Source organism: Carassius carassius, chromosome 5 (assembly GCF_963082965.1).
Source record: "Carassius carassius chromosome 5, fCarCar2.1, whole genome shotgun sequence".
Taxonomy (NCBI): Eukaryota; Metazoa; Chordata; class Actinopteri; order Cypriniformes; family Cyprinidae; genus Carassius; species Carassius carassius.
This window is the reverse complement of record NC_081759.1, coordinates 3,214,496-3,234,911: the sequence shown is the minus strand read 5'-3', so window position 1 is coordinate 3,234,911 and position 20,416 is coordinate 3,214,496. Positions and strand designations below refer to the sequence as shown.

Here is a 20,416-nt window from a genome sequence, read left to right as displayed (position 1 = left end):
TTTCCAATTACGGGGAATTGGGGATATATATCTTCAGTTTAAATTAAATTCCAGGGGCTTTTTATATTTACCTTTAATAGATGCAGCCTTATTAAATGAGTCATTTTTTTATGTCAGACTCTTACATTTAAATTCATAAATTGGTTTAAAGATTTTAATTAAAACAATAAATTCAATTAGAATAGTAGACAATTTAATTGTTTGAAATTATATTTCAGGTTTGAAACTTAAACCGCCAGTAGGTGGCAGGAAGTGTTTGTCATTGAATCATTCATTCAGTCGATTCATTCAAAACGGCTGATTCATTCATGAGCTGAGTAAGCAACATGGCCTTGGTTATTTAAATCACTCATCTGACTCGTTCAAAATACTGAATCATTCAGGAATGAAACTCTGGTTGGTTCTGCTCTGAGACGATCATCGGTTCTGTTTAGGCTTGTTTGGAATCATTTTCATTGGCTAAACAGGAAGAAAATGTAAGTTGCTTAATATTATCTTCTTGTTTATTGAACTTGTATAAAACCGATATCACATTGTGCTGATGTTTGGGAAAAACAACACTCTTGCTCGAGTAGTGTGATAGCTTAATTATATAATATATTATTAATATTAAAAACAAGAACTCATATAGGGGAAGAGTTTTAACAGAATATCTCAAACTTTGGGCATGGTTTTATTGATTTTGGTGCCTTTTTCGTCCCAAGCACCATTAACTGTTGACCCTACATTTGGTAATCAAATATTAACAACATCTTTTAAATATATTTGTACAAAAACATAATGTTTAATAGTTAGTCTTGAGCATTAAAGGGATAGTTCACCCAAAAATGAAAATTATGTCATTAATGACTCACCCTCATGTTGTTCCAAACCCGTAAGACCTTCGTTTATCTTCAGAACACAGTTTAAGATATTTTAGATTTAGTCCGAGAGCTCTCAGTCCCTCCATTGAAACTGTGTGTACAGTATACTGTCTATGGTTAGAAAGGTAACAAAAACATCTTCAAAGTAGTCCATGAGACATCAGAGGGTCAGTTAGAATTTCTTGAAACGGTTCGCGTCTCCAGTAAGCATTAATCCACAAATTACTTAAGCTGTTAACTTTTTTAACATGACTGACACTCCCTCTGAGTTTAAACAAACCAATATCATGTACTCAAACAGTACACTGACTGAACTGCTGTGAAGAGAGAACTGAAGATGAACACCGAGCTGAGCCAGATAACGAACAAAAGATTGACTCGTTTTCGGTTCACCAGTACTGATGGGAAGTTTGATTCTTTTCCACAAACTGGTTCTTCCCGACAGTTCGATTCAATAAACCGGTTGAAGAAAACGGGTCACTGGTTCTTTTGCGCTCGACGTAATGACGTCATTGGCCATGATTGCCCTTGATTCAAGCCTTCGGTTTACCCGCGCTCATAACATTAGCACAGAATCAGTTCAGAATCAATCACCAAAAGAATCAGTTCGGTTCAGGCGCTCTGTGTGTCATTCTGCTTCACGCTGAATCACACATGCGCAGTATCATCAGCTCCTTGGTTCTCGAATCAACGTTTCTTGACTCAAGAACGAGTCAATCTTTCGTTCATTATCTGGCTCTGCTCAGTGTTCACCTTCAGTTCTCTCTTCACAGCAGTTCAGTCAGTAAATGAATTACTCCAGGATATTGGTTTGTTTGAACTCAGAGGGAGTGTCAGCCACATTAAACAAGTTAACAGCTTAAGTCATTTGCGGATTAATGCTCGTTGGAGATGCGAACCGTTTAAAACGATTCAGTTCAATTTGGTGAACTGGTTCAAGTAGATCCGGTTACATCGAGTGATTCGTTCACAAACCGGATATCACTAAAATGCAGTGAACGCGCTCAGACAATGCTGAATAAAGTCGTAGTTTTTGTTATTTTTGGACCAAAATGTATTTTCGATGTTTAAAAAAATTCTAACTGACTCTCTGATGTCACATGGACTACTTTGATGATGTTTTTCTTACCTTTCTGGACATGGACAGTAGACCGTATACACAGTTTCAATGGAGGGACTGAGAGCTCTCGGACTAAATCTAAAATATCTTAAACTGTGTTCCGAAGATGACGGGTTTGGAACGACATGAGGGTGAGTTATTAATGATATAATTTTTATTTTTCGATGAACTAACCCTTTAAGTGTAGTCGACACTATTAACTTAATTGGAGCTTGTGTCGACTGATTGCATGAGTGAAACGTAGCCTAACTGATGCATTTTGGGAGTTGTAGTTTTTAATCCAATTACATAATAAAATTATTCACGAGCTTGCATATTGCTGGTACTTGGGATAGTAATTTGAACAAGCTTCAGAAACTAAGTAGCCCATTAAACTTTGACCATTGTAACTGCATCGCAGTGCATTGGCAACCACCCACTACATCATTTTGCTGTTGAGTTTTGGTAATGAGTACTGTTTTATTAATGACAGTACTCATATAATTTTTCCTAAATTCTCAGAAGCCAGAATTTTCCAGCATGGCGTTCCTTTTCTCCTTGTCTCCTTGTGATGGAAGGGTGGCAGAATTCAATTTAGTGCAGTAAAAATTAAGACAAAGAGGCCAGAGTTTGGCTTGTCATTTTTACGGTGGAACAGATTTAGATAAAGAGGGAAGAAAAATAACAGTGACGCATTGATCAATGCTGTCGGACTCTTGTTCGGGAAATTGATCATCAGGAATAAAAAGCCCTGGGAGATGAAGGATGAAGGGATAGAAGCTCCTGGCATCAAATCCAATAACGTCATAAAGGCTTGAGCAACTGCAGAACCCAGCAGAACCTGTTACTTCTGAGAGATGAGCTACTGATAGTTGTTTAAGAAACTCCTCATGGATTATCTCATGAGTCGTATTTCATTCCAAAGTCCAAAGCAAAGAAATTGCAAAAAATTGCCCTTTCTTTTTATTATGTTTTTTTTTTCTTTTTAAATTGTGATGTGAAAGGGGTATGCATAACCTTCAGATCATGAGGTGAGTTATGATTGTACATAAATCTGAAGCCTGATGAATGTAGAAAACATCTGAAGGAGGAGTTTGTGTCTAAATGATTGTGTGTGTGTGTGTGTGTGTGGGTGTGTGTGTGTGTGTGTGTTTTCTCAGATTTTGGTTTTCTTTGTTCTTCATGTCAGAACACATCACCTGATCTCTAACCATGTGTTCACATCTATAACCGTCACCAGGGGTGTGAAGTCAACACACACACATTTACACACTTTCTTCACATATTCAGCTGTGCTGAAAATAGACATGAAAGGATGTAAGGGCGAATCTCTCATAACTTGTCATGGAATATGTCCAGGTTATATTTCACATATATTAAATTTTTTGTTTATTCATTTACTTTTTTTTTTTTTGTATTTTCATTTGGATTTTGGTGTGAACTCTGCCATGCTTTTATGAGATAAACTCACTAAAGGGACAATAAAAAAATGTTCAGGTCCACTTCTAAAGTTATTCAGTTTTTCTTGCAGTCATTTTTTTTTGCTGTACCTTTATGATGTCAAATGACTTCTGTTATGATTGACTAACCCATGCATGCTGGTCTAGCTCACATTGTTGTAATGAGTCAAGCTGCAGAATACTGAATCTGTGTTAATATGTAAATGTGCTTGGTCATATGTTAATGAGAGTATGCTTGTGACTCAGTAACATTTCTGAATGACCAGTTTTTGCAAATGCCTACAAAGTACATAAAAGTCAGAAAAATCCAGTTATGCCCCTTTTAAGCCACTACACTTTGAAAAATGAAATCATATTTGCTTTTTAGAGGTAAAATTTGACCTGAATCGAGTGAATTGAAGGTGAAATGCCATCTCGTGTGTGTCTAGTCATCCTTTCTTCTCATCCATCACATTTAGAGTCCAGATGCGTCCTAGTGATACAGAGGCGTCGTCGTACACACACGCTGCTCTCCGATGATTGATTGGTTGACCTCTGTCCATGACAAAGGTGATATTTAGGATTATTTTCTTTCACCAAGTTGAGGTACTCCAGATGATTTATGAAAGGAAATAAAAGATCTTCTCTGACTATAAACTACATCATTATCGTGGCCATGAGAGACTATATATAGAAATATTTTGTGAGACCATCAAGACGTTTTGAGTAATAAGTCAGTGCTGACCATCTTCTCAGTAGTCATACTTGAGTCACTTTCCAAAAAGTGATCTTTACTTTAAGTTAAGTAACAGATTTTAAATGTATTTCAGTTATTGGATAATTATGTATATGGAAAAGTTGGAAAATTCTTGCATAGATTGGTCCATTTTGCAGTTTTGCAGACAGGAACAGATTATTTCAGATTAACAAACTCCTCAAAGCTCAAAATCACACATCAATGGAAAATGTATTTATTCAGCTTTCTGATGATGTATACATCTCAATTTAATAACATTGACCCTTATGAATGGTTTTGTGTTTCAGGGTCACATTTGTCATATGACTTTAATAACATCATCTTACCAGAAGTGACATAATTTTGGAGGGAAACCAACCATACAAATATCTCCAAGTCTAGAACATTCCTTACTGTTCGATAAAATCCCACAAATTAGTATGATAGTATGACTGTTAAGTAAAAGTGTGGGTTACTCTGCGAAACTCTCATGAATGACTTCGCTGCAGTAGACGTGTGTTATTTGAGCTGACGCAGCTATTGTGATCATATTGAAGGTTTTGAACTTTTGCTTGTCCTCTCAGGTGTGATGTACCGAAAAAAAGAAGTCTCTTAAAATCACTGTTCTGTTCCTCAGACCTCTGAAGAGCCGTAATGGCATGTGACGTTAATCAAGTCTTCTCGCCCGAGGCTCGTGTATATCAGCTCAATGCAGCAGGTAAGAGTTCTTTACACAGAAATGAGGTTTGTCTGAGTTACATCAGATAAGAGAGCGATAGAGGTAATACTTTCATCAGGAGAAAAGATGACAGGGATGCTTTGGCTATAGAGCTGTGTAAGAACGAGAGTCAGGACAGAATAAAGGCATGGTGTTTTATGATGGGCTGACAGAGACAAAGTCTAAAGATATTCAAATACAGTCTCACTTTCTGTTGTAGAATCCCAAATAAACTTTAGTCCAGACATGCTATGAGTCACAAAAAGGCTTTTTTTAAAACGAGAAATATGTGTGGAATGCAGTGGAGTTCAATTTGTATATATTTTTTGGATTAAACATTCACTACCTTTCTTAAAGTTTACTTTTTTTTTATTCAGCAAGGATGCATTAAATTGATCAAAAGTAAACAATAAAGACTTTTATAATGTTACAAAAAATTTCAAATCAGTGCTGTTCTTTTGAACTTTATATTCATAAAAGAACCCTGAAAAAAAACCACTTGCATGGTTTCAACAAAAATATGAAGCAGCACAACTATTTTCAGTATTGATAATACTAATTACTTGTTATTTAATATTGTAATAACTTAGCTTTAAATAATTTTAATATTTATTTTGATGAAATCAATGCATATTAGCTTTTTGTGAGAGTCAGACTGAAATTTTATTTGTTATTATTCCCCTCCCAATGTAGTTTTTTTTTTAGTTTGTGTTAGTGTATTTTCATGCGAAAAGCACGTTGCATCAGGTTTCAGATCTTAAAGGTTTGAAATTGTGATATGGTTGAAGGATTTTCTAATTTTTTGGAATGATTTCAGCAAATCACAATTTAAAACACTTTGAATATAATGCATACTTTTGTGGCCTTTTTAGAGAGCAACAGTATTTATCCTCATTGACTTCCACTGTATGAAAAAGAGCAGTGTAAATGTTCTGCCTCATACAAATTTGGAAGGACAAAAGGGAGAGTCAAAAATGCCAGAATTTAATTTTTTTGTATCCCTTTAATCACATAAATTGACTGTAATCAAACTAGAATTTCACCATATGTTGCTATGACCTCAACACATATACAACAAATATGCCAGTGTTCTTCTTCATACCTTCATACAGTCCTTCATTTACCCTTAATCTGTTCCACTTCCTGGTGTTTTTTCTCCATGTCTTTTCCAGCAAGACCACATGCTCCTGCCTGATGACCCCCTCATATCCTCCTGTCTGACCATGCTGCGCCTCCCTTCCCCTCCTCTCTGCTCTTCCTCCTCCTCCTCATCATCAGTCATCTACCATGTCTCTCCATGTCCCTCCTGTGCAGCTCCAGCATCCTCTGGTTTAATTAAATGGCCAGGCACGCACACACACACACACACACACACACACACACACACACACACACACACACACACACACACACACACACACACACACACTCCCACTCACACACACACACACACACACACACACACACACATACACACACACACACACACACACACACACACACACACACACACACACACACACACACACAAGCTCAAGAACAGATGACAATACACCCAGTCTTAAAGGCATAGTTGACCCAAAAATTAAAATTAATCATTCACTCCTATGCTGTTACTTTTCCATGCAGCACAAAAGATGTTCTTCAGAACATTTCTGCACAATATTCCTAGTCTTCTGAAGTCATATGATAGTGTTTGTGTTATATACAGACTGAAATCGATCTTGTAAATAGTCTGGCATAGCTCACAAATCAAATATGGCACAGGCTGGACATCAGTTATGTCAAATGTCATTGGTTCGCATGTGCCTTGCAACCTAAAAAGTAAGTGACATCAAATATGATTTGAAGGTGCTATGCTTGAGTAGCATTTTATACTAAGTCTTGCCTGTCACACAGGGGCTACCGCTTGCTTTCTCATAAGCTTGCTGAAGGAGCTGTCTCAACAGATCCCTAGTAGTAACACCCTGTTTAGATAGGTATCCGAGAATACATAGGTGGAGTGGCACCCAAGATGAACGGGGCTTTTACCAACTCAAGAAAGGGCACGAAGCAACCGCGCGAAGCCCTCACCATATAGGATTTTAGAAAGAACGCAGAATACTAGTATGCGAACTTACCACAGCGTGGATTTCAGAAAGTGTGCAAAGAATTCACGTGCAAACTTACCATAGCATGGATTTTCAAATACTGTTCTAAGGAGGGGCTCTCGTGGCACTCTGATAGAGCAGCTCATAGATGGAATGCAGCATCTCAAAACAGTATGATTGAGAGTCACCAACTCGATCTTGGAAATAATGCTGGAGCATTTTGGGGAAAAACAGAGAACTCAGTCTCATATGAGAGGAGAACTCCGAATTCAGAGTTACGTGCTCATAGGTGACCGTTCTTGGAAAAGGGGAGCGCTGCTAAACTACCACGAGAATCGCCCAAATAGGCCCTCATGTTGAGGGAAGCGATGCTTGAAGTGTATAAACAAATACACACTGGCCGAATAGAGCCCAAGGAACCAAGGTCTAATCATTTCAAGAAAGGAAACAATGCAGAGTTCGTAACCCTTACCGTACAGGATTTCAGAAAGTGCACAGTGTCTTGCGTGCACACTTTCCCCTTACGTGGATTTTAGAAAGTGCGCAGAGTGTTCACGTGCACACTGACCACCATGTGGTTTTTATAAGGTACACTGAGCTTAGCATGTGTACCTAAAAGGTTCCTAAGCATTGCAGAAGCGCTGAATCGCACGGGAGAGGCAAGCTCAAATTTTAGAAACCTCTGACGAGGGGATCATCACCTGAGGCAGCATATACAAGAAGACTTCTGTAACTGCCACCTCCACTTCCCGCTGGATGCGACAGCACCACTAAGCGGCCAGGAGACCCCTCAGGGTGACCTGGCCGGACATCCATGAATTTCCCTGCAGTGCTGTGCCAGGCCTGATGATCAAAGAGGCTCCCGCAGAAACCGCTGATCTCAGCCACCTAATACTGGAACATGAACCCGGATGGCTGGTGCTGACAAGTGTTAAGTAAACATTGTAACTGAGCACTGCAAAGGAAACTCACAGAGTTTATTAGTAGAAACATAACCACCATCAATTTAATACACATAAGTATATACAGAAAGGGTTACATACTCACTCACCATCCTGCGCTGGAGCCCCGCTCAAGGGGCACTTCCTTTTAGTCCGGACCATCAGTAGGGTGGTTGCTATGAACATAGAACAAGCCAAAAACATTATAGGTCCAGCAATTAGGAAGGGGAGGATAAATGAGTAGATACCTCGGTATCACTCTGATTTGGACGTGAACGCTGTCTCGTCTGGATCACATCCCTTAGGTTCTGCTTACCTCCTTGTGACCCATGATTCCTCTTACCCCTGCCCGCAGGTGGGGGAGGAGCGCGAGTCACGACACTAGCCTTCTGTGCCTGTCTTTGATCCTCAGATCGAGACAGACCAGGACCCCTATGTTGTTCGGGCTCAGACCTGGACCTTCATGGAACAAAGGATCTGAAAGCAGCATAGCGCGCCTTCGTCTCCCTGAACTTCTTGATAACCATCTCAACGGAAATACAGAAAAATTCAGTAGGCGAAACCTAAGCATCAAGAAGAAAGCCTTTTCTTTCTTCCCGATGTCTGCCAGGTTCATCCACAGACGTCTCTCCACTACCACCATGGCCGCCATGGGCAGGACTATGGTGGCCATGGTGGTAGCGGAGAGACGTCTGTGGATGAACCTGGCAGACATCGGGAAGAAAGAAAAGGTGGCCTGCTTGGTAGCATGGAGAGAGATCTGTGGTGTGGCGCAGCTCGGCTACCTGATCAGGAAAAAGGCCCTCGCCTCTATCCAGGTCTCTTAGCAGATCAGTCTGATATGCTTGAAGCACCAGCTTAGATGGCAAAGCTCTTTCTACAGGGGGCATCATCTCATAGCCGTTTTTGCGCATTGCCTCAATGTTGGCACAGCTCTTATGCCGAAACCGATGGATGTGAGAAGAAAACGGCCTTTTTCATTTCTTTTCGATCTCTGTATGGAGATCAGGCAGAAATGGAAGGCTCATCTGAGCTGGAGGGCTATGGTCAGAAAGATAACACTCATTGAGGTAGCCTCACAACGTCACCTTGTTAGCGCACTTTCATTTCAAGTCTAACCTTGCCGTGGTGCGATCTATAACTTTCAACAGCTCTACATACATAGCTCAGCCTCAGCTTCTTCACCATCCTCAAATATCTCTCTAAGCTCAGTATCAGGAAGTGTAAAAGATATAACACCATCCTCCTGAGGCTCTCTCTTGTCCACCGCCATTAGAAGCGCAAAAGGGAAAGTCCCTCTTTAAACCATTCAGACAGATCCACCTGTATTCTCACGTGCTCATTCTCCTCCGTGCCTCAGCAGTAGGCGGATCCTGAACTGCGGGAAGCAGGTGGCTGCCTTTTTTTCCTCGGAAAGAGAGACGAACGAGAGTGGAGGTTTTTCATTTAAAAAAAGGCTCACAATGCACGCAGATTGCCTGCTCAAAGACATCGAGTGCGAGCTTTTCACCCAAACAAATGATGCAAAGATTGTGTGTGTCATCGGGTGTCAAATAATGCTTACAAGGATGCACACATTGTCTAAACGCTTGCTAGTAGTCGCCCGAGAATGATCGCTCTTACCAGTTCTTTAAGATGCACGCTTCAAACAGAAAAGTCAGTGAAGACGAAGAAGAGAATGACGTGTTCTCCCGGTGCTTGTTTGTAGTCGCGCCGGTAGTGATGTCAGAGGCTGTCGCCGGCCAAGTTGTTGGTGTTTTTTCAATGTATGCTTCAGACACGGGTTACCACGAGGTGTTCCCCATAGCGACCCCTAGAGGACGCAGTTCGAAGTTCCCTTGAAAGGGAACTAAAACTGTTCAAGTCTCTGTTTTCGTTAATTGAAATAAAGATAAAATAAAATCTAAATATTAGATGGAAAACTTAAATTAGAAAAAAATAATTGGAAATGTTGCCTCTTTAACTAAAATAAAAATTAGGGCGTTTATATCGAAGATGGTGTATTAAAACTAAAACTGAAATAAAATAATTACTGATAAAAATGATAAAAGCAGATTACAAAATTACTGAAACCTGAATTTAAATTACAAATTAAAATAAAAAATAAACAGTATTGAAGTTAAATTGAAATATGTAAAAGTAAAAATTAAAAACAAAATGTATTCAAAATCCATATGAATTAATTTTATTCTTCCAGTGTTGTTGTTTTTAATTAAACTAAAACTATATAAAAAGTTTTTGTTAATTGAAAAAGCTAAAATATAAACACAAATATCAGACGAAATACAAAAACTTCAATGAAAATGATAAATGCTGCTTTAAAATAATATTTAAAAATAAATTTTTAAAAGTAACTAAAACTGAAATAAAATAAGTTAAAGCTAAATAAAAATGAATTTATTAAAAATGACAAAAGCCTAAACAGAATTTGCTAAAACTGAAAATAAGTTAATTCTAAATAATTATCACTAATAGTATATAAATGTTTCTTAAATCACACTGTATCTATTGAATAGCTTCAGAAAACATAGAAATAGCACATATGTCTCTTCTATAGTGCTTTTTGCCTCTTTTGAAGTTTTATAAATGACCTGTTATTGTATGAAAAAGAGTGATGTGTGTATATTTTTAAAATGTATTCTTCTGTGTTCCATGAAAAGCAGGTTCAGGTTTGGATAACATGAGGGTGAGTAAATAATGAGCTATTTCTTTAAGCCAAAACAGTGGATGGAGAGAGGGATGAATACAGAGGAGTCCAACCCTTCTGTTTATTCGCTGCCGCTAGGTCTGCGTGTGTGCTTTACTCCCATCACTCCCTCCCTTTCTCATTGGCTGCTTCCCTCTCCCACACACACACACACACACACACACACACACGCACTGGCTCTGAGCTCAGACACCAGAGTTGACGTTCTCGAGCGGAGGTCGAGAGAGGGACAGATGGGATCCGCACACGACGTTCAGTGCAGCACTGATCACGACCGAGACATTGAGAAGAGGCTCTGCCATGAAAAAGAGGACAGCGAGATGGAGGAAAGAAGATGTTACGGAATCAGCATGATGGGATTGAGAAACCTGAGCATCTCCAAAGCTTCCTGAAGATGACAACAAGATCTCTTTTTAGTTTCCAGCGCTTCTGAAAAGGACAGTTCTGAACGTCTCATGCGCTCGTGCTCGGATCAAATCGAAAGTTTCTGGTGAGTAACTTTCACTTGTTGTATAAAGGACAGTTTCCTTGCATGGATTGGTCAGATTTAGTTTCCAAAAGGGAAGGAGGTTTATGTTTGGGGTGTCCACATGTGCAAAAGTCAAAACACAAGTGTTAAGAGATGATCCGGCTGGATCTACCAAAATGATGAGATGGCACGAATGGAAAGACAAAACAGCACAGTCAGTTCTTCAGCCTCCACACACACACACACACACACACACACACACACACACACACTCACACGATCATGCTGACACAAACTACAATAATAATGAAAGCACATGCAGTTTTTCAGATCGTTCTGTTGGGTCAGATGAGAAAATTTGGGCTGCTTTGAGATAAACTGGTGTTCAGTTGTACTAATTTCGCTAGGTACAAAGCACTTCACCCTGAATTCAAAGGACAGTGTGAGTCAGAGTGTGTGTGTGTGTCATGAATAACGGAATGAAAGTGCAATGCTGAGAACTGTAGAGAGGTCATTGCAGATTCACAACCTTCTGTTGTGGGGAGCTGGTCGATTGAGGTAGTTGGTTTGGGTACACAGATGTGTTGACTGTAAATGTAAAAGTCTAACACCAGACCTGTCAGATGTGCAGAATGGTCTTTAAGACAGTGGAAGGAAAATTGAGGCAATTACCTGTCCATAAATATTGTTTAATGGCCTTGAAACTGTATTTTGCTTTATGTACCATTCAAAAGTTTGGGCTCAGTAAGTTTTTTAATATTTTTTTTATGAATACTTTTATTTAGAAAGGATGCATTAAATGGTTAAAAATTTAAATGGTTACAAAAATGTTCCATTTCAAATGAATGCTGTTTTTTTAACCTTCTATAAATCAAAGAGTCTTGAATTACGATTTCCCCAAAAATATGAAGCAGCACAGATGTATAGACCTACAGATTATATTGTGCTGCTTCATAATATAAATATTTGTAATAATAAATGTTCCTTGAGAAAATCAGCATATTAGAATGATTTCTGAAGATCATGTGACACTGAAGATGGGAGTAATAATGCTGAAAATACTCCTTCGCATCGCAGGAATAAATTTCATGTTGAAATAGAAAAGTGTTAGTTTAAATGGTAACATTATTTCACAATATTTCTGGTATTATTGTATTTTTGATTAAAGAAATTCTGCCTTTGTGAGCAGAAAAAGTGATTTTTCCACGAGTCATTGTTTCACGCTCAGCATCATTCATTAGCTAGTCTCTTGGTGAAACCGATGAGAGATGCTTTTGAGTAAACGAAAGTAGGGTTAGATATGTTGCTTTTTGCCATTTTAATCATGCATTCTGCTTAGTGTTTGTACATATTTAAATCACTCCTTATTATAATGCAATAAAAAAAATGTCAAAGTATTATTTTACTATTGCGGTTTTAAACCATGGATTATGAAAAAGTTAACTGGACTCAATTTTATCCATTGAGAGTTGACTGGAAAGTGGGCATGGCATACCTAAATGAAGTCAGCTGATTGGAGAGCAAGGGTTTAATATTTATGATGTCATCCTCAACTGAAAGAAAATTCAGAAAGTAGGAATGCTCTAATAATTTAATGAAACATTACAAAAACGAACATGAATTTATTCGCATTAACATGCACCAGTGAATCGTGCACAACGAGACCTGGAAGTAAATGGGGTTAATGCCGATTTCATGCTGACTGTAATTTTGGATCATTCATGTAGATGTTTAATCTTCAAGTTGTGCATGTGTGCTTCTAAAAACCTATGCAGGGAATCTGTAAACAGCATTGAGGTTCACAAACTAGGTTCTCCATTAACCATGAAATCGGTGTAATGTGCTGTCAGACTCTGTTTGTGTCACTCATTCACTTTCTGTCCGCTGTGTCACTTCCACTCCGCATTCATTCGTATCTCACCGTGAATTTGCTTTCTCCTGGAGATCACATCAAATCAGCGCTCCGGATGCACTTTTGGCTTCCAACCAGTCACTTAACCTTCCTTATCCTCCTCAAACCTTCCACCCCAATTATCTCTTTCTCTCTCTTTCGCTGTGTTTCATTGCTTCCACACTTGTAGACTCGGCCAAAACAGTGGATTTTCATTCTAGGGTCCTCATATGAATGGGATCTGGAGTTGATAGTTTAGAGTTGATTATGGTCCTTTTTACATGACATTCCCAGCCATTAGCCAGCTGGGCTCATCACGTGCTGGACGCAGGTTGTTAGCGGCCCAGTGGGCGGAACCAGCGCATTTTAGATCTGCCAAGTGAAGCATTTGGGAAGAGTATGTTCATCTAATCCCACCAATCAAAACATTAAAGATACGTAAACAGACGTTGAACCAAATGGTCAGGGTATTGAAAGATTTTATTTTGTTTTGCAGGAAAAACTAATTAATTTAAATATATTTAGATTTTTAAGCACCATTTTGTCAAATAAGTCTTGTTTTATTTTTATTTTTTGCAAATAGTTTACTTTAAGCATAAATCTCACTACATTTTGTTAGATTACAAGTCTTAATATCGTATGCAATTTTTGCATTTTAAAGTAAAAACTGCTCTTTTTAAGGACATTTAAATGTGTTTTTACTGCAAAACAAAAACACTGAATATAGAAAATGTGTCTGTTGATACTTTTTCAAAAGTAATTTATTTATATTTATAAAATTGGATTGAGGACACTTCAATATTTTACTTCAAAACAAAAACACTGAATATAAAATAATTGTAAACATTTTGTAAATATTTGTTGATGCTCATTCCAATATATTTTTTGCTGAAAACATATAAATCTAAAATATTTAATTATATTTTAGCTGAATATTTGAATCTTAATATTTGGGGATTTGTAATTTTTTTTTATTATTTTCATGCATTAAATATGTTTATTTTCCACTTTAATTTCCATTTTAATTTTCATAATACTGTATAAAAGCTTATGTAACCTTGACTTGTCATCCAAATAATTTAAAACAAGTTTGTTATGAGTTTTCATAAGTTATATGAAATTCATCTAATTTTTTTAAGTTAGTTTAATATACAATATACAGTAATTCATATTAAAATGCATTGTACAGGCAATTTGATTATACTTAAAAATTTAAGGCAGCAAACTGAATGTAAGTTTTAAGTTAAAGGTTCTGTTAAAAGAATTGATCACCTTCCTTTCAGTTAAATGTGACGATTAGTCAATGAGGCAGCGTTTATTTGTTTCAGGCTTAGTCACAGTGAAATATGCATTTTAAATGTCCACCTGGACTTGTTAACCAGTGCTTCTCATCGCTTCATTTCCAATTGATAGCACTGTTGTTGTGACATAGGCCTGATCACTTAGCCAACCAATGCATTTTTAATTATTCATGCTTGATATTTTCATCCTCAGTCTATAATGTTACTGCAATCTTGGTGAGTGACAGATTTTTTCCTGTTAATACATGCACGTCAAGAAGTTCTCATGTGCTGGTTTTCATTTGGAGCCTATGCTCTGGATGCAGTACAGCACTGAGATGTTTCTGGGCGGATGTTAGAGCAACATTCAGAAGATGCTTTCATGATGCTTGTGATTGAGAGCTTGTGAATTGGCTGTTTTTATGTGTGTGTGTTAGTGTGTGTGTGTGTGTGTGTGTGTGTTTGATGTGCATTTGATGGTTTTAGAAGACATTTGAGCACTTTTCAGGCATTGAGACAAGATGCTGGTCCGTTTTTTTATTTATTTATTTTAATAATGTTTACTTTTATTATAGTAGTTATTAATGTTTTGAATTATTCTGTAGTAGTTTTACTTAGTTTTTTTTGCATTTTAGTATTAATAGTTTTATGATATGATTTTTTGTCGTTTTATTAGTTTTTTGTACTTATATTTAGAATGAACTATATTTGTATCTATACTTTTTTTTTATATAATACTTTATTTCTAATAATATGTTTAGAATCAGAATCAGAATGAGCTTTATTGCCATGTATGTTCACATATACGAGGAATTTGTTTTCATGACAGAGCTCCGCAGTGCAACATAACAGCGACAGAACAAAAAACACAATAAGGAATAAAAAATACAAAAAAATACAAATAGGTGGGTAAGGATTGACAATATACAAATTGACAATGTATGGCAGGTATATTAAAATTAGCATTTATGTATGTACATGTATATTATGTGGAAAAATTTTAACTGTACGCTAAGTATGTGTGTTGGATAAATAAGTGTATGTGTATATATAATATAAATATAAGTAGTGTAGTGTGTTCCATGTATGTACATGTATATTATGTGCAAAAGATTTACGTGTACGCTAAGTATGTGTGTTGGATAAAAAGTGTTGTGTATATAAATATAAATAGTGTAGTGTGTCCCACAGTTATTATCAGCTGTTCATAAGATGGATTGCCTGAGGGAAGAAACTGTTCCTGTGTCTGGTCGTTCTGGTGCTCAGTGCTCTGTAGCGTCGACCAGATGGCAACAGTTCAAAGAGGGAGTGTGCTGGATGTGAGGGGTCCAGAGTGATTTTAACAGCCCTTTTGCTCACTCTGGATAAGTACAGTTCTTGAATAGATGGGAGGGTTGTACCGATAATTCGCTCAGCAGTCCGGACTACCCTCTGTAGTCTTCTGAGGTCAGATTTAGAAGCTGAGCTGAACCAGACAGTTACTGAAGTGCAGAGGATGGATTCAATGATGGTGGAGTAGAACTGTTTCAGCAGATCCTGTGGCAGGTTAAACTTCCTCAGCTGGCGAAGGAAGTACAACCTCTGCTGGGCCTTTTTCACAATGGAGTCAATGTGAATGTCCCACTTCAGGTCCTGAGAGATAGTGGTGCCCAGGAACCTGAATGACTCCACTGCAGTCACAGTGCTGTTCATGATGGTGAGTGGGGGGAGTGCAGGAGGGTTTCTCCTGAAGTCCACGATCATCTCCACTGTTTTGAGCGTGTTAAGCTCCACCAGACAGCCAGCTCTTTAACCTCCTGTCTGTAAGCAGACTCGTTACCGTCGCCACCGTCCACCGTGGTGTCATCTGCATCTTAGTTTGGGCAAGAGGAGGTTTGGGATGATCGTGTTGAAGGCAGAGCTGAAGTCCACAAACAGGATCCTCCCATAAGTTCCCGGTCTGTCTAGGTGTTGCAGAACATAATGCAGTCCGATGTTTACTGCATCGTCCACAGACCTGTTTGCTCTGTAGGCAAACTGAAGAGGATCTAGCAAGGGTCCAGTGATGTCTTTCAGGTGGGCCAGCACCAGTTTTTCAAATGACTCCATGACTACAGACGTTAGAGCCACAGGCCTGTAGACATTTAGTCCTGTAATTTTGGGTTTCTTGGGGATGGGGATGATGGTGGAGCGTTTGAAGCATGAAGGGACTTCGCACAGCTCTAGCGATCTGTTGAAGATCTTTGTGAAGATGGGGGCCAGCTGGTCAGCACAGCATTTCAGACAGGCTGGTGTAACGCAATCTGGGCCTGGTGCTTTTTTCCTTTTCTGCTTCCGGAAGACCTGGCGCACCGCATCCTCGCTGATCTGTATTGCAGGTGTGGGGGAGAGGGGGGATGCAGGCGGTGTGAATGGTGAGAGCGCTTGATTGGAGAGGTGTTCAGGGTGGGTTGCAGGAGTTGTGAATGGTGTGAACGGTTGTTTGGAGAGGCATTCAGGGTTGGTTGCAGGAGTTGTGAATGGTGTGAATGGTTGTGTGGGGAGGTGTTCAGGGCAGGTGATGGGTGTTCTTTCAAACCTGCAGTAAAACTCGTTCAGATCGTCTGCCAGTCGTTGATTCTCCACAGTGCTGGGGGGTGGTGTCTTGTAATTGGTGATCTTCTTAAGGCTTTTCCACACTGATGCGGAGTCGTTCGAATTGAACTGAGTCCTTATTTTTTCAGAATAATTCCTCTTTGCCACTTTGATCTCCTTTTCCAGTGTGTATTTAGCCTGTTTATACACGACATTGTCCCCGTTCACGTAAGCATCTTCTTTGGCCTGACGGAGCTGTCTGAGTTTTGCAGTGAACCACGGTTTGTCATTGTTGTAATTTAGTTGAGTCTTGGTAGGAATACACATATCCTCACAGAAACTGATATATGATGTTACGGTCTCTGTGAGTTCGTCCAGATCGGTGGCAGCAGCTTCAAAAACACTCCAATCAGTGAGATCAAAACAAGATTGTAAATCCTGCTCTGCTTCATTAGTCCATCTTTTTACAGTCCTTAATACAGGTTTAGCTGATTTTAGTTTCTGCCTGTAGGTCGGTATAAGATGAACCAGAAGGTGATCAGAACGTCCCAAAGCTGCTCGTGGAACAGAGTGAAATGCATCCTTTATTGTTGTGTAACAGTGATCCAATATATTACTGTCTCTTGTGGGACAAGTAACATGCTGTCTGTATTTTGGCAGTTCACGGGAGAGATTGGCTTTATTAAAGTCCCCAAGAATGATTAAAACAGAGTCTGGGTGTTGTTGTTCTGTCTCTGTGATCTGCTCAGCGAGTTTCTGTAAAGCTGAGCTCATGTGCGCTTGAGGAGGGATGTAAACACTAACCAGAATGAATGAATGAAACTCCCGCGGCGAATAGAACGGCTTGCAGTTAATGAAGAGCGTTTCGAGATTTGAGCAGCACGTCTTCTTTAACACAGTTACATCTGTACACCACCGTTCATTGATGTAAAAGCATGTCCCGCCGCCGCGCGATTTCCCCGTTGATTCTGCATCGCGATCCGCTCTAAACAGCTGAAAGTCCGGCAGATGGAGCGCGCTGTCCGGTATGGTGTCATTCAGCCAAGTTTTCGTGAAACACAGAGCAGCAGAGTGAGAGAAATCTTTATTTGTCCGAGAGAGCAGAAGCAGTTCGTCCGTTTTGTTGGGTAGAGAGCGGAGATTTGCCAGATGGATGCTAGGCAACGGCGTTCGAATTCCGCTTTTTCTGAGTCTCACGAGCGCGCCAGCTCTTTTTCCCCGTCTGCGCGTCCTCTTGAAGCGTGTGATCAGCGCAGCCGCTCTGCCGACAAGAATGTCCAGCAAAACATCAGAATAGTCGAAAACAGGTGAAATATTCGTCCCTGGTGAAACTGATTGCAGGAATATAACTAAAGACAGGACAAACTAACAAAAACACAAAAACAACTGCAGAGCACGTCACGGAGGCAGCCATCCTGTATCGTTTATTCTTTTTTTATACTTTTAACAATAATAACACTGGTGCTGGTTTAGTTCTTGCAGTTTTTCTCCTAGGCTTTCTCATATATAAATCTACAAGATTATTTTATTTAATCTTATTATCATTATTTTTTATTTTTTTAGTAATGCTCTACATATCTACATATTTCACAAGACACAATAACTAAATTTAGAAAAACAATCCTCACACACTGTTGTTTGTTAACATTATGTGTTTTGTCCTTGAGCATCAGTGACTCTTCTTTTGTGATGATTGTGCTCAAGTCCTTGTTTCTCCTGAGCGGTGAAGCTGCCCACTGTTCTTGACAAAAATCCTTTAATTTTGTTGGTTTCCCAGCATGCTCTTCACATTCGAACTCTCAGCCATAGCGGCTCAATTATGGTGCGATCCAGCTTTGCCGCTCCAGACATCAGAGGGACTCATTCACAACTACCAGAAGCAACCACTGAGGCTCAGAGGCAGTATTAAGAACAAAGGCTCTGTGTTTGTATTTAAACAGGATCATTTGTGCAAATTTACATTTTTGTCTCATGTAATACTTTTAAATATCTGTAATTTGATCAGCTTCCCCAGGGCAATATCTGGGCAAATAATTATCTAATTTAAGATTTTATATCTTATATGTTTTTTTTTTTAACACTTAATTTTTTAGAGATTCTGCAATGATTATGTAATACACAAATGCTGCTGATACACAGCTGGTACAGCGTGCTAACCTTTCTGGTTAAGATAGTTAAGTAAGTGAGTGCTCCATCTCCATTCCAGTTTGACAGCAGCACTATAGAATTTACAGTTCCTCTGAATAACCTGTGAATAAACCCTTGAGATCCTGATGAAAAACAGTAAGCGAGACAATATCATGCATCAGTAGTTTAACTTCATGAAAAAAGGGCCAAATCCTGATTCAACCAGGCAGTGTTTATGGATTATGTAACTTCATGAATTTGTTAACATGCGATGACATAGCACATTAATACACAACAGACGAACTGCACTGGGTGAAAATACTGCTGAAGAAATAGCTTGTGCATTTAAACTATCATTTAGGAAATTTGGCTACAGTAATGCCATTTGGGTGGGATTTATTAGTTTTTCAATCATGTTGTGGTGCATAAACTCGGCTTTCTCAAGTCAAGTCAAGCTTTATTGTCATTCTGCTATATATGGGGGTATACAGTGGAATGATGTCGTGTCTCACAGGACCATGGTGCTACATAAATACAGACAACGAAGTAAAACAGTATAAACCTATACACAGCTAACCAACTGACAGATACAGATCTGGACTATAAGTATGCTATATATAAATGGTTACATATACATAAATTAAAAAATTACAAACTTTACAAATGCTTCACATAAATACAGCACATGTGCAAAGAGAAGTCAAGCAGCTTGCTGGGGAACAGTGCAAGATGATTTGTAGTGCATGAGCATGTAAACATACATTACTGAGTCCTTTGTGGGATTATGTACACACAGAAGTGTGTGTGGAAAGCGTCTACTGTGCATAGAGGAGAATGTTTTACTACAGGTGGTTTGTACAGGCCCACTCACCTGTGAGTATCACTTCTAATTGCACCTTTTTGTGATGGGTGGAGGGAAACTTGCTCTTTTCAGCCAGCAGACAAAGTGTAGGTGCTGTTGTGCCTTCATGGCAGTGACAGTGTGTTGGTGGTCCAGGTAGGTACTATGCCACTTCCTCATGGTAGTGTGTTTCATTGTTGTTGCCCATGAGACCTACCACTGTTGTGTCTTCAGCGAACTTAATGATGTGGTTGGAGCTGAACTTGGCAGTGCAGTCGTGGGTCAGCAGCATGAAGAGCAGCGGGCTGAGCACAGAGCCTTGTGGGGCACCTGTGCTCAGTGTGGTAATGCTTGAGGTGTTGTGACTGACACAGACTGACTGAGCTTTTTTCAGATAAAAAGTCCAGGAGGGAATGGTTAAGGCCCAGAAAGTTTACTCTCTTTATGAGCTGTTGTGGAATTATTGTGTTGAATGCTGAGCTGAAGTCGATGAACAGCTTTCTAACATAGGAGTCCTTATTCTCTAGGTGGGTTAGAGCCAGGTGGAGGGTGGAGGAAATTGCATCGTCCATAGAGCGGTTTGGATGGTATGCAAACTGGAGCGGATCGAGTTTGTTGGGTAGACAAGTTTTTATGTTGTGCATGACTCACTTCTCAAAGCA

General features: G+C 39.1%; 1 protein-coding gene across 3 annotated transcripts in view; it reads left to right on the top strand.

The window, feature by feature from the left end:
- The first annotated feature begins 10,746 nt into the window (after nucleotides 1-10,746).
- The window catches only part of LOC132140620 (mucin-2), a 118,297-nt gene continuing 108,627 nt past the window's right edge, over nucleotides 10,747-20,416 (top strand). For all 3 annotated transcript variants that reach the window (XM_059549451.1, XM_059549448.1, XM_059549450.1), the window contains exon 1: nucleotides 10,747-11,083. The gene's annotated coding sequence lies outside the window, so the exon portion shown is untranslated. The remainder of the gene's footprint in view (nucleotides 11,084-20,416) is intronic.